Here is a 12,780-nt window from a genome sequence, read left to right on the forward strand (position 1 = left end):
GATTTTTCATTCAATAAATACTTATAGTGCCATTATATGCCAAGCATTATTCTGGATTCCTGGAACATATCAATGTACAAAAGAGATGAACTAAAAAGCATAATAAGAAAACTGTTCAGTGTATTAGAAAGTGATAAGTATTACAGGTGAAAAAAGAGCAGACAGTAAAGGAATAGGACTTCTGAGGTATTCTTGATGGGGTGGCAATTTTAAATAGAGTGGTCACAGTAGATCTTACTGAGAAGATAACACTTTTCTTGAGATTCGAAGAAGGCAGAGTAGCTAGTAAAGCACCTATCTGGAGAACTCTTTTTAGAGGAGATAAAACAGCTAATGTAAAGAAGAGCCCTAAGGTGGGAATGTGTTTGGAGTAAGTTTAAGGAACATCAAGGATGCCAATGTGACTGGAGAAGAGAATTTACTATGTGGATAACCTACCAGACAGATATTATACAAGAAACTTTATACTTTAGTTGGCATCCTAGTACTCATTCATTACACTAATTTCCTATTAAATATTAATCAGCCTACCTGAACTTTTTAAGAAATATCTGATTCTTAAACATATAAAGCTGTTTGGCTTTTCATATGATACTAAGAATACAGACATACATTCATTAAAAATGTACCAATTAAAAAAAACATATCTAATCTCTACTTGGAATAGAGCCCTGCTTATTCTAATGATTTTAGGGATTTCAGAAAGTAGCCAAATCTAATCAAGAACCAGAACTAATCCAGTGATCAATGTTTCACTATAATCCTCATCCACTTATTGCTATAAACAAATTTTATTTCATGTAATACAATTTTCCTTCTAAAAAATACAATATTAACACTATTACAACAATACAATTCTTATTAATTCTTCCATCCTTATAACACATTGCCTAGGTTAGGCAATTTTCCCTCCTTAACAGATTTTTGGATTTTACAAATCAATAAAATTAGAAAACTGATAAGCTCCACCAACTTTCTTGTTTTTTGAGACGTTTGGAAATCACTATTTTTGTCCTTTTCACTTTTCCTAATTTTAACAGTTTCAGGTATTCCAAAAGTATTCAAAAGACATCAGCACATGAGTTTTAGGGTTCTGTTTAAAACTAAGTTTCAACCTTTGACATTAAAATAAATAAGTGATATATTTTTAATCTTGATTATTCTTTGTCCCTTTGGTATGACTGTACCTTTTAGTGCACACTTGCATGTTAACTTATGTAATTAACCAAAAATGGGGGAGAGTTTCATATGTTGTTTTCATTAATAAAATTCATAGCAAATGAGCCATCTTTTCTTCTGTGCACAATAAGTCAATTTGGACTGGATTTAATAAAAATGCACTTTAATCAAGATGAAAATATTTCCAGGAATCAACTTGTTTGATGCGACTCATCTAATTTTACCTATTATGGAAAAGAACTAATTTTCTTCCTTAGAAAAGGCTTTTATTCCTCAAAAAATGAAAACTCTGGCCAATTATTGTCACATTTTACTTACACCATATGAAGAATATTAAAGGGAAGGTTTTATAGCTTCTTAATCCTATTAGTTTCTTAAGACTCAAACACAAAGTAAAAATTAATGAAACCAAAAGAGAATTGAGACTTGACTAGGAAGCTTCCACTGTCAGGTGACTTCTAAATTTGTGCAGGCATTCGGGTAAAATAAGGCCCAGAATTATAACTTAAGGTTTTTCTAGAGCAAAATTATATTCACTTTAGTATTTTAGCCATTATAAAATTTCAGATGTTCATACTTTTTCTCCAATTCTAGTCCCTAACAGCTTGCCTGCAATTCTAAATTAACTGACTGTTAAATTCATATAATTCTGTAATTAAGAAAAATTTCCTGTAATTGCTACAAGTCATGACTAGAAGAAAAATTCAACTTAAAAATTATCAAGATAAACTTGTTTCAACTCCTGAAATGAAGCACTTTTTCTCTTTCCTTTGCTAAGACCTCTGCACTTGTAATTCTCTTTCCCAGGGATTCTGTGGTAAGTCCCACACATACTCCAGACTTCAGTCTAGCAGTACTGTTCTTCTAGAGGATTTCCTTGACCAGCCCTCATCCACCCTTCCCCACATTTTCTCTGTCAAAGCATTTACCACCCTGTATTATAATTGTCTCCTATACCAAACTTGTTCACTGAGGTGCCCATATCATTTAATAGTGTCTGGCATGTGTTTATTCAGCAGATACTGGAAAGTTAATAAATTTTAGAAGCAATTTAGGAAGGCAACTCCCCCATCTTTCCCTGATATATAAGGTAAGAGCAAGAACCTGAAACAAGTCATGTCATTTACTTTTTTAATACAGCCACATAAAAACCTATGAAAATATGCACATGTTGTGGGGCCTGAAAAAGCACCAGATGACTTTTTTGAAAATCTACAAACTCAACAGTCAATTGCTCAACTAAAAAACAGTGTTAACATTTTGGGAAATGTTATCTGAATATAACCCAGGCAGATATATCAATAGGCATCTGTAAGTTTAATTCTGCTAAAAATCCACCATTTCAGGATACTTTTAAGGACTAGTCCTCTATATACAAAATTACTTTCCAAGAGCATTTGCTAACACACTTGTAAACTTTTCTACCTATCCGCAAAATATCTTAGAATTAAGTATCACTGAGTACACTAAAGTAAAATTCTATAGCTTTCTAATTATGGGAAACTCAGAAATGCAAATTGTGTTTTATAGGTAAATAATTCAAATTTTGATGTAACATCATAATAGTTTACTTAGAATCAACTGAGCAGTTATCAGGTAGCTGCAAGAAGATATTTCAGCTTTCAGTGGCATAGACTAGAGATGTGCTCAAAAACTATGCTTTGAATCTTTAAGCCTGATAATCCACAAATTACAAGTAACTGAAAATGCTGACTAGTTTCAATAAATGTGATTTTCTCACTAACTATGGTAGTCAAGATCCTTTCATAACTTTTCTTAGAGAGATTGTACCCCTCTGACTTCAATCTTTCATTTTTATTTTTTGAGAGGATTGTTTCATAATTTCAAATTTAAAAGATTTCAAAAAATTTAAAGATCTCTCCTACAAAAAATATATCACAATGAATATAGTCCATCCTATCAGAAAACTTATTTTGCAAGACTTCTACACTTCTTTGGAAAGAAAAATATGAAGGCAACTGTTTAGTAAGCAGATATTCAAAGGCTAACATGAAGGCTGGCCAGTTACTCAGTTGGTTAGAGTACAGTATTATATAACACCAGGGTCAAGGGTTCAGATCCCCTTATTGGCCAACTGCCAAAACAAAACAAAACAAAAAAAAACAAAGGCTCTACCTAAATTCCTAATTTTTGACCTTAAGAAAATGCCATTTTAATAATGCTCCTAATTGCTAAATCAGAAACAGACAGTTACTGCTCTCACATTAATGTGGATTGTAAAGAACAAATATTCAGAATGGTAAAAAATGTGTTATCTTAAAAATACAAAATTACAAAGACTTGCCCCTTTTATGTACAGAATTTCTTTCTGCTATTTGAAATTAGATCCAAGTTACATACAGCTAAAAGTTCAAAAAACTGTGAAATTACACACAGAATAGCAATTAGAATATTAGAGGTAGGATTTTATACAAAGCACAACTTGAGGTTGTACGGCTGTTCTTGTAGCATGCTATCTAAAAGATTTGTTGAAAATGCCACTGAAGCTATTTTATGTGACTGTATCTATAATCTATTTTTTCAAATGCACATCAAAATCCTGATAGACAATACTAAGAGAGCTAAATAAGAATGCAAGAAAAGGAAAAAAGTCAGTTTTGAACCTACTATTCAGCTATTTCCACAGCTACACTATATAGGTTTTATTCTTAGGTTAATTAGCATGGTGGCTAGTGATTAGGAGGAGCCCAGACCAAGGAATCAGAACACCTGAGGTTAAGCCCCGTTTTCCCACTTACTTCCCAGTAGCTTACACTTAATTTTGTTGACCTAAGGAAAGCCACCTAACCCCTCTACATATCAGAAAAACTGATTATCTCCCCAAAATGGGATTATGCATACCTATGTCAAAGGGAAAATTGGGATTAACCACATATTCCAATATAAAGTACCAGTCACTGTCTTTTGAATATACGAGAATAATTCAAAAAGTTCATGGAAACACAGAATTAAAAGATAATACAAAACAGGCCAGAAAAAAAGAGGAAAAAAGGAAAAATTACTATCACAAAATGCAGATTTTTTTACTTTTTAACGCCTAAAAATCTACTATAGAAAACATTTCCTCTCCAAAAATATCTCATATACTTTCTGACAAAATTTAGGAATATTGTAGACCTACACGTAAAAGGTAACAACTGAAAAACACCTTCCATGTGCAAGATGGTAAAAAAAGGAAAAAAAGAAAAACACCTTACTTTTAAGAACTCCAGTAGGAGGTGGTCTTCAAAAAGTTCATAGAAAGGTTTGTATTATCTTTTAATTCCATCTTTCCACATAGTTTTTGATAGACCTTTGTACATTTCCATGCATATTTTGGGTAAGATCCACAAAAATTGTAATGTATTCGAAATACATTAAAATTCAGAATAAAACAGGTTAAAGTAAGTTGCCTCTTGGTAAACAAAAATGTAAAAAACTGTCCCTAACCCTCAAATATAAGGGCAGTTCTAAAGACAAGTCTTGTCTAGAATTGTCAATTGGACTTTTCCATTTATGTCGTAATTTACAGATTATTGGAAACAACTGAGTTCATATTAGTTTTCATATTCAGAGAGGGAGGGGCAAGTTAGAAATAGTGTGAAATCTGTGTGGTAAATTGATACTTAAATACAAGGCCCAACAGGACCATTACTGGACATAATATTCAAATAACTCCACCAATCATAGAAATAGGGGATTTTAGAAAATAGAATCAATCTGGGAGTTAGAAAAATGTAAACAAACTGGATAGTAAATTACATTAGAACACTACTATTCCTTTTAAGTGTGATAATGGTATTATGGTTTTGTAAGACAGTATTTTTTTATATAAATGGAAATATAAAGCATTCATGGTAAAACAACACTGAGCCTACGTGAAAAGTTTACATGTATTCACTATACTATTCTTTCAAATTTGTTTGAGAATTTTAATAAAGTTGAGAAGAAAAAAATAGGTTAAATTACTTGTCTGAGGTCACAGTAATGATTTTATACTTGAAAACTGCTACAATCAAAAACAACTAAATCCTGTAAACCAGTTTTTCTAACCACACTCTAATAAACTTCTTAGAAAAAAACCATAGTTGGGAGTGAAGGCTAGTACTTTCCAACTGTTTTCAAACAAATAAGTTTAAAGTTTGAGTCAATAATAATGTACCTATTTATAGTTAACAATAAAAATACTGAAAAATACTAGATAATTTGATGGAAAAGTATCACTGATTGTAGCACTTATTCATGATTCTTGCCTGAGTCTGTGACACTTTTCCATCAAATTACAGTCTCAAAGTATCTCACCTTCTCTATTCATTACAAAAGGAAAAAAAAAAAAAAACTACACAGTGGGTCAAAACCTGAACCACATCATCAAAACTGACATCACCAATAAGGGGCAAATGAACATCACTGTGCTTCTGGATAAGATACACGGAGACACGACTACTTTTGTAGCTTTTCAGCTAAAACATATAACCTAAATCTAATGAGGAAGCGTCAAATTTAAATTATGACTGAACTGTTCCACACCAAATTGGAATAACAATTCCTAAAGACGAATAAAATATAATAACCTTAGATACTGATTCAGAAGAAAACTGCTATAAAAGGCATTACTGTAAGGAAAGTAGAACAGATTGCAGATTAAAGTGTTCTAGGTAATGTTTCAAAGTTAATTTGATAACTGTTTGTGTATCTTTGTTATAAGAAAACATAACAAAGTACTAAGGATCATGGTGAATGCCACCAAAGCTCCTATATTATAAAGGACTTATGTCAAAATGTTGAGTCAGTGTGAAGCATATGAGTTCTTAGCATTATTCTTGCAACTTTTTTGAAAGCTTAAAATAATTTCAAAATAAAAAGTTAAAAATGCATCATAAAATTTGCTTATAGAAATGTCAGTTTGTAACCCTTAAAACCAATGCTCTTATGTGCTATTCAACCCATAACAAAGCAGATTAAACCATGTGACCCTCTGATTGTTATACAGTTTGGCTCTTCAACCCTAAATACTAATAATCTAAATGTCTGCATGTTTATGAGATAATACCTCCTATGGTACTATCGTTTTTGACATTTTTTAAAAATAAAATTTAGACTACTTCTAAATATTGTTAGTGCTTAGACACTCAATTATACCTGGAAAACCCATTCTAAAATTACCTCTTTTTTAGTCATCACACTTGATTTTAAAACTGTCAAAAACGATTAAGTAAATAGTTGAGGGTGTTTTTTTTTCTTTACACATATATAAGGGGACATGAGTTAAAAATGGCTGAGAAACTCTGCACATCCTTTTTTCCTACTGAAAAATTTAAAAAATGGATTATCTGACTACAGAAAGTTAGAAATAACTGGTTCTTCACAAGAACACTTCGTGTCCAAAAAGAATGAGAAATGCTGACATATTTATAAGACTCAAGTATTTGAATGAATGGATGTTAGGTAATAAACTGAAAATAAATTATGATGTGGCATTCTTGCTTAAACTCTCTAGAGGGTACAACTTAGCTACCACAAAAAGCTGCAGTTAATTCTTTTAAGCCACATTCCCCAGCTTAAGCGACACTCTCATAACATTTGGGACTTCCTTAGAGGTTGTCTGATCTTAAAGAGTTTGGTACTCGTGATTTCATTTTTTAAGCTAAAATGATACAACCCTAACATTGATCATGGATCTAAGAAATAGTCACCACAATATTCCAAGCACCTAATAGATGCTTCTTGATTGTACACAAAGAACAAGGCAAGAGAATCACTTTATTGTCCAGAGAAGTATAGGGAGTATTCTGCCAGATATGAGATATACTGACAGCAGTAAGATTCAATTACTGCCCTCTAAAGCCTCAATTTTTAAGACTGGCTTCCAGAAACACGTAAGAAACAAAAACAGATGTGTCCATCCATTGGAGATCAAGGCAGCAATACTTGTACGCTAACCTCTAACTGGGAAGTGTAAACTTTTAAAGCTTCCTAGGTGATCCTAAAGAAGTGATGTTTGTAAACTTTGGCTCCAAGGGATAACAATCTCTGATTCATTTTACTTATGTGTAAAATGAGGGAGCTCTACAACTCATCTTCCAGCTCTACATTCCTGATTTAAAACATAATGTCTGTCCACTTTGGCCTTAAATATGTGATACTTGAAGTATTCACAGCTTGGTGAATGAAAAATTTTTCAAGAAAACAATCATCATGAAATGGCCATCACTTTTTTTGTTCAAATTCAATATGAAAAGTTGCAGAAATTATCATCATAAAAAAAGACCACTTCCCATACACAAATCTTTAGACAAAATACTTATAATAATGTCATCTGTATATGCTAGAGCTGAAGTTTTGCATTTAAATAAAAGTTGTAATTGAACATGTTCTGTCACATGAATAGGACTATTTAGATTTTAGAAAGATTAAAGACAGCTATTATTTATTCTAAACCTACATTTCAATCCTGTCTTTGAGTTCAACTTGTCTTTAAAACTATCACTTAACATTTCCAAATAAAATTTTTCTTTGGAGGTCTCTTAGCATACAAAATGGTGAAACTTACCCATGTTACGCTTCCCTGAGCCTTAGAAAAGCAGCTGAGTTCCTCAGAAAGTTGTATTCAAAGCAAATATTCACATTTTTTTGTTCAAATTGTTGTGGATTCTGAGATGTGGGGGAAAAAAATCTACAGACTTCAACCTATTACGCCATTATACTAATGAACTATTTGTTTTCTGTTATAAAGTTGCTAAGAGCCACACAGTTTAGTAATAAAAATTAAAGTTTAAAATTTTAGTAAAATTAAAGTAATAAAATTTTAAAATGAAATTATTTACAAGCTGATAAATGCATTCTTGTCCACACAGAGGTGCAGCTTTTTACAGATTATCACTGGTAATATTTTAAACATCTTCATTTCCCAGAAATGCCTTGAACTGGACTCCTTTCAAAATGAATAGATGTTTCATAGTTGACATACTAAACAAAATAAAAACAATGAACCCATTAGAGAATACTTGACCCAGTGACTTTAAGTGGTCTTTTTGTTTTTTAAGATAAAGTCAATTGCCACCTGATTCTCCTATGATCAAGTTAGAACCAAAAATGCTAAGCACCCTAAAAAGGCTTTTTGTGTGTTGGTATTAGTCCTATTTCCAAATATGAAGGTTTCTAGCTCTGTAATATTACGAAGGGCTTAAGTGTGTTTCTTCATGGATGACAGGTTGGAGCATATCTTTAATACCTCATGGGATAGGGATGGGGGGATCATATACAAAAATTACTCCCTATGATCTTAACGACAATGCCCAATAATTCTTAAAAATGGAGTAAAGGTATTATATAGTCAGTATTATGTTATGCCATAGATGTCCAAAAAACTTAGACTAAAACACAATTACCCCCAGGAAAACTTCAAAGTGCATGATCCAATAATCCTTTTTGTTTCACAACTATTTTAAGAATGTATGTACTTTTTATCATAAACCTAGAGAACCCTTTTCCACATTTTCAGAATATATCGTTAACTCTCATTACATAAAAGAATAGAATTTAAAGAAGCTGGGGTAAAAACAAGAGTCTTTGCAGAGGAAAGAAAATGATCATATTTTTTAAATGTTTACCAATGACTGCGGAGATTATAGTTTTGCTTTATAATGTTGAGAAATATAAAAGCAATCAGGTTTTTGCTTGAAAATACAAGTAAATGGCTACATTTCACATAAAAGTATAAGTGACCTAGAAGACAGAAAGATTAGAAAACAAGATTTTATTTAAAGAAATGTGTTATCTAAGTGACTGTGTCCTTTTGCAAATAGTTTTAGTAAGAAATGCCTTGGGTAAAGAGAAAAAACCCCAAAGGAAAAAATGTACAGACCATGTTAGTAGAAGTGACAACACCCAAACATCTTTGCTACAATAATGGATAAGAAAAAAGACAGGTATAAGACATTTAAAAAAAAACTAAAATAGTTTACTATTTGTAATAGTGAACATGCAAATATTTCCCTTGCTTATCAAACAGTACTTTAATTATTCGAAGCACTTTTAGATATTTGATCCCTCAGTTCTGTTTGCAAGTACTTCCTGTTTTCTTTTACATTGCTATTCTACATTTAAATATGCATTTAAGAAACGGTAGATTAAAAAGCATATTGAGTTTTAGAGTAAAATCTGAATAATCACACAGACATGGACCAACATTTATTACGAACAGGAAAAGTGCAGATGAAAAGAGTACAGATGCTTTTTTTAAAAAGGCTGCAATCTGCAGTATTGAAATTACCATAATCTATGATAATGTAATAATTTCATCTACATTTAAAAACACATTGCTTAATATATACAAAACATTATAATACAGTAATTTAAACTGCTATGTAATGGCATTAAAACAGTATCAACAGTGGAGAGGTTTATTCGAATTTAGGTCATTCATGTTCCATCCTGAGTTCACTTCCATTTTCCAAGAAGAACGGTTATTTTTAAGTCTTTTTTTCCACGAAGAAAGGTTATTTTGTAAAACTGAAATGTATACTTCACAACCCATTATTTATAAGGAAAGAAAAACCAAGTATAGAAAAAAGAATTCAGGTTTTAAAATTTTTTAAATAAAAAGCAATCAATTATCTATATAATTTTATTAAATAATTACAGCTTTCACAAACAGCATGATACATTGTTGCTATTACCAGCAGCATTACTTTCTTCATTTCTCCTTCAGCTACCAATAAAAAACATCCTTCAGTAGGAAAATCTCTTATGAATGTGGCCCAGCTCAAAACAAATTACTTCTAACAATAAGATATTGTAGCTCCCATGTTGTCACACTGACTACCTAATTACATGAAAAGCTACAGAAACCAGGTTGGGGGCGGGGGCGCTGTAGATGACAATTTAAAAGAATATGGCAAAATTGTATAGATTTTCTAAATTTTGTGATACGTAGTGACCCTTTGATCACTGTAAAAAAAAATGGAATTCTTTAAAGTGCACTGAGGCTCTGATTGGGGTATTCCACTTAACCCTAAGTGTTTAAAAACTCACATGTCTTAAACTCAAAAATATACTAAATTGCACTTAAGACATCTACATAGAATTAAGTAGCTGGAGATGTATTAAATGTTTACTTAAAACTAAGCAGCAGCAAAAGTAGTTTCCTATCAGAGATCGTATTTAGACTCTATAATTGATAACTATATCAATTTAAGGATAGTCACACAATTGCTTGCTCTTACGATATTGTTCAATCATGCGAAGTAGCCGTTTCAAAACGCAAGAGTAAAGCAATACATTTCAGGGACTTGAGGTAAAATGTGATCTCCTATATATTATATGACACTAATTTGGCCTAATTTTTGAAATTATATAATTATATTATAAATACATAGAGGTTGGTCCTAAACGCCTGTTCACTAGAACAAGAGAATTTTACCTCCAACAATTTCCAAACTGTAGCCAAAAAATACCGCAGCTAATGAATTAAAAATGACATTTTAAAATCCAAATTTTCAATAGGAAAGTAGGTATCACTAAACACTAAGATGAGAAAAGCTGACGTACTGGATGACATACTAGTATCATTAACTTCTTTCCTAAATAATTGCTTATAATATGTTCTCATTTTCAAATGATGTTTCAAATTCAAAAGAAAAAAATTGTAAACTACTTTTTTCCTTTTCTACTTTTACAAAGGATTTGAAAAAAATTTCTCTGGGAAAGCAAGTTATTTTTTGTTTTTAAAGATGTATGTATTTTCTATTAGAAAAAAATAATGTATTTAAAGTCATACAAGTTGGTTTTAGATGAATATAAATAAATGAAACATTACAATTTTCACGCCATGAAGCACTGAGTTACAACAAATGTATTAAAAAAAACTTTATTTCCTTAAGAGTGAATACAGGATGTTAAGTAAACACTGTTCGTATTACTTTCAATGTAAAGACATTCTTATTTTCACCTCAGATTTTTTGAAATTATTATGAATAGGTTATGAATCTTCTCCCGAAATATTAAAGGTCACATTGAGTGATATGACCAAAGGAAACTTTAGCCTCTCATAGGCTAAACAAAAATATAAAATGTGAAAATAAAAATAAAGAGCAAATCAGGAAATAGAAAAACGCAGCTCAGAATATGTGTTTCTGAAATCAGCATTCAATATAACATCATAATTCCTAAACCAGAGATATAAATTTTTAAAAATACACATATAGGTTCTTTATCATTTTTCCCAATAGATGTTTTATACATACATACATATTTGTGTGTGTAAGTATGAAATAACTGCAAACGTTACCAATTAAATAAATCAGACAGCTACTAGCAGTTCTGAAGTATTATGTGAGACAAGCCTGTTATTTAGGCAACTTTCAGCCCCTTGGAATAACATCTGGTCTTTTCCTGGGATTCTTTTTTAGAATGCAGTTTGTATTTGAGAGCTAGGAAATGGAAGAAACAAATCCATTGTGTTCATAATTACAGAATGGAGTATCTCACTGCCAATTTAACTTTTTAAATTTTAACTTATAACTTATGCTATAATAAAAATGCATGGATAATGCCTGAATATTTGAGAAAAAAAAATTTCAAAAACTCAGAAAGTACTACTTCATTATAAAAAAGTGATTATTTACCGATTATGATCATTTCTGATGAGGCTGAATATAAGCTAACGTGTTTGTATAATCAGATTAGAATGCAGACCAGGTGCAGGTGATCCAGGTTCTTGCTTTAACGAGTAATATGAAGCAGCACTGGCTTTGGCATACTTCAGACAGGCCTCACTTGTTGAGTTTCGTGCCACTCTACTCTGGTGATTTAAATATATTAAGGAAACAAATGGTTCCAGAAAATAGGCAATGAAACCTTAAGGATATGGTCATGGGCCAAAGTATCAGACTCAACATAAGGTACATTCTCTCTCACATACACAAACACACAAACATACTTACCACATACACAACCAAATGCACAAAAATAAAACACACAGAATGTTCCTGCTATTGTCCAGTTATTTCCCTCCCCACAAAGTAATACAATCTAAACTACTGCACAAATACGAGTATACTGTAGCCTCTATTTAATCTGCTGTGGTTCGGTCCATTCTGAGGACATATCACAGGTGACACTGAAGTCTGTTCAGTACTGCTGATGACTAAAGCCAAACAGACTCACATATTATCAAATTTAAGCTATAATGAAAATGTTATGTCGAGGCTGCAGTGTACTTAATTATGTTGAGAATTTACATTACGAAATTAATATTAAAAATAAGAATAGTGCATAAGCATTATAAATTATGAATAGAAATGGGTATTGTTTTCCGCTTAATGTGGCTATCATTTACTTCCATCTCTCCCCTTTCATCCCATTAATTTATAAGCTGAAAATGATTACTTGGTACCAACTGTTATTGATACATTAACACTTTATTATCATTTTGATTACTAATTAGTCTCCAAAAATTAATATTTTCCTTCTTATCATAATCAAGAATGAGGTCCTTACTCTTTAGAATCAACATGCCTAACTTCAAATTTCAAGACAAATAAAAAGAAAAAAAACCAAAGTATCATTGGATAAATTATGATTAAATAGGTTTGAGTC

At 31.4% G+C, this 12,780-nt stretch overlaps 1 protein-coding gene across 2 annotated transcripts in view; it reads right to left on the reverse strand.

Moving 5' to 3' along the window:
- CSTF3 (cleavage stimulation factor subunit 3) overlaps positions 1 to 12,780 on the reverse strand; it is a 66,091-nt gene that overhangs the window by 38,883 nt on the left and 14,428 nt on the right. The window lies entirely within an intron of this gene.

Source organism: Cynocephalus volans, chromosome 4 (genome assembly GCF_027409185.1).
Source record: "Cynocephalus volans isolate mCynVol1 chromosome 4, mCynVol1.pri, whole genome shotgun sequence".
Taxonomy (NCBI): Eukaryota; Metazoa; Chordata; class Mammalia; order Dermoptera; family Cynocephalidae; genus Cynocephalus; species Cynocephalus volans.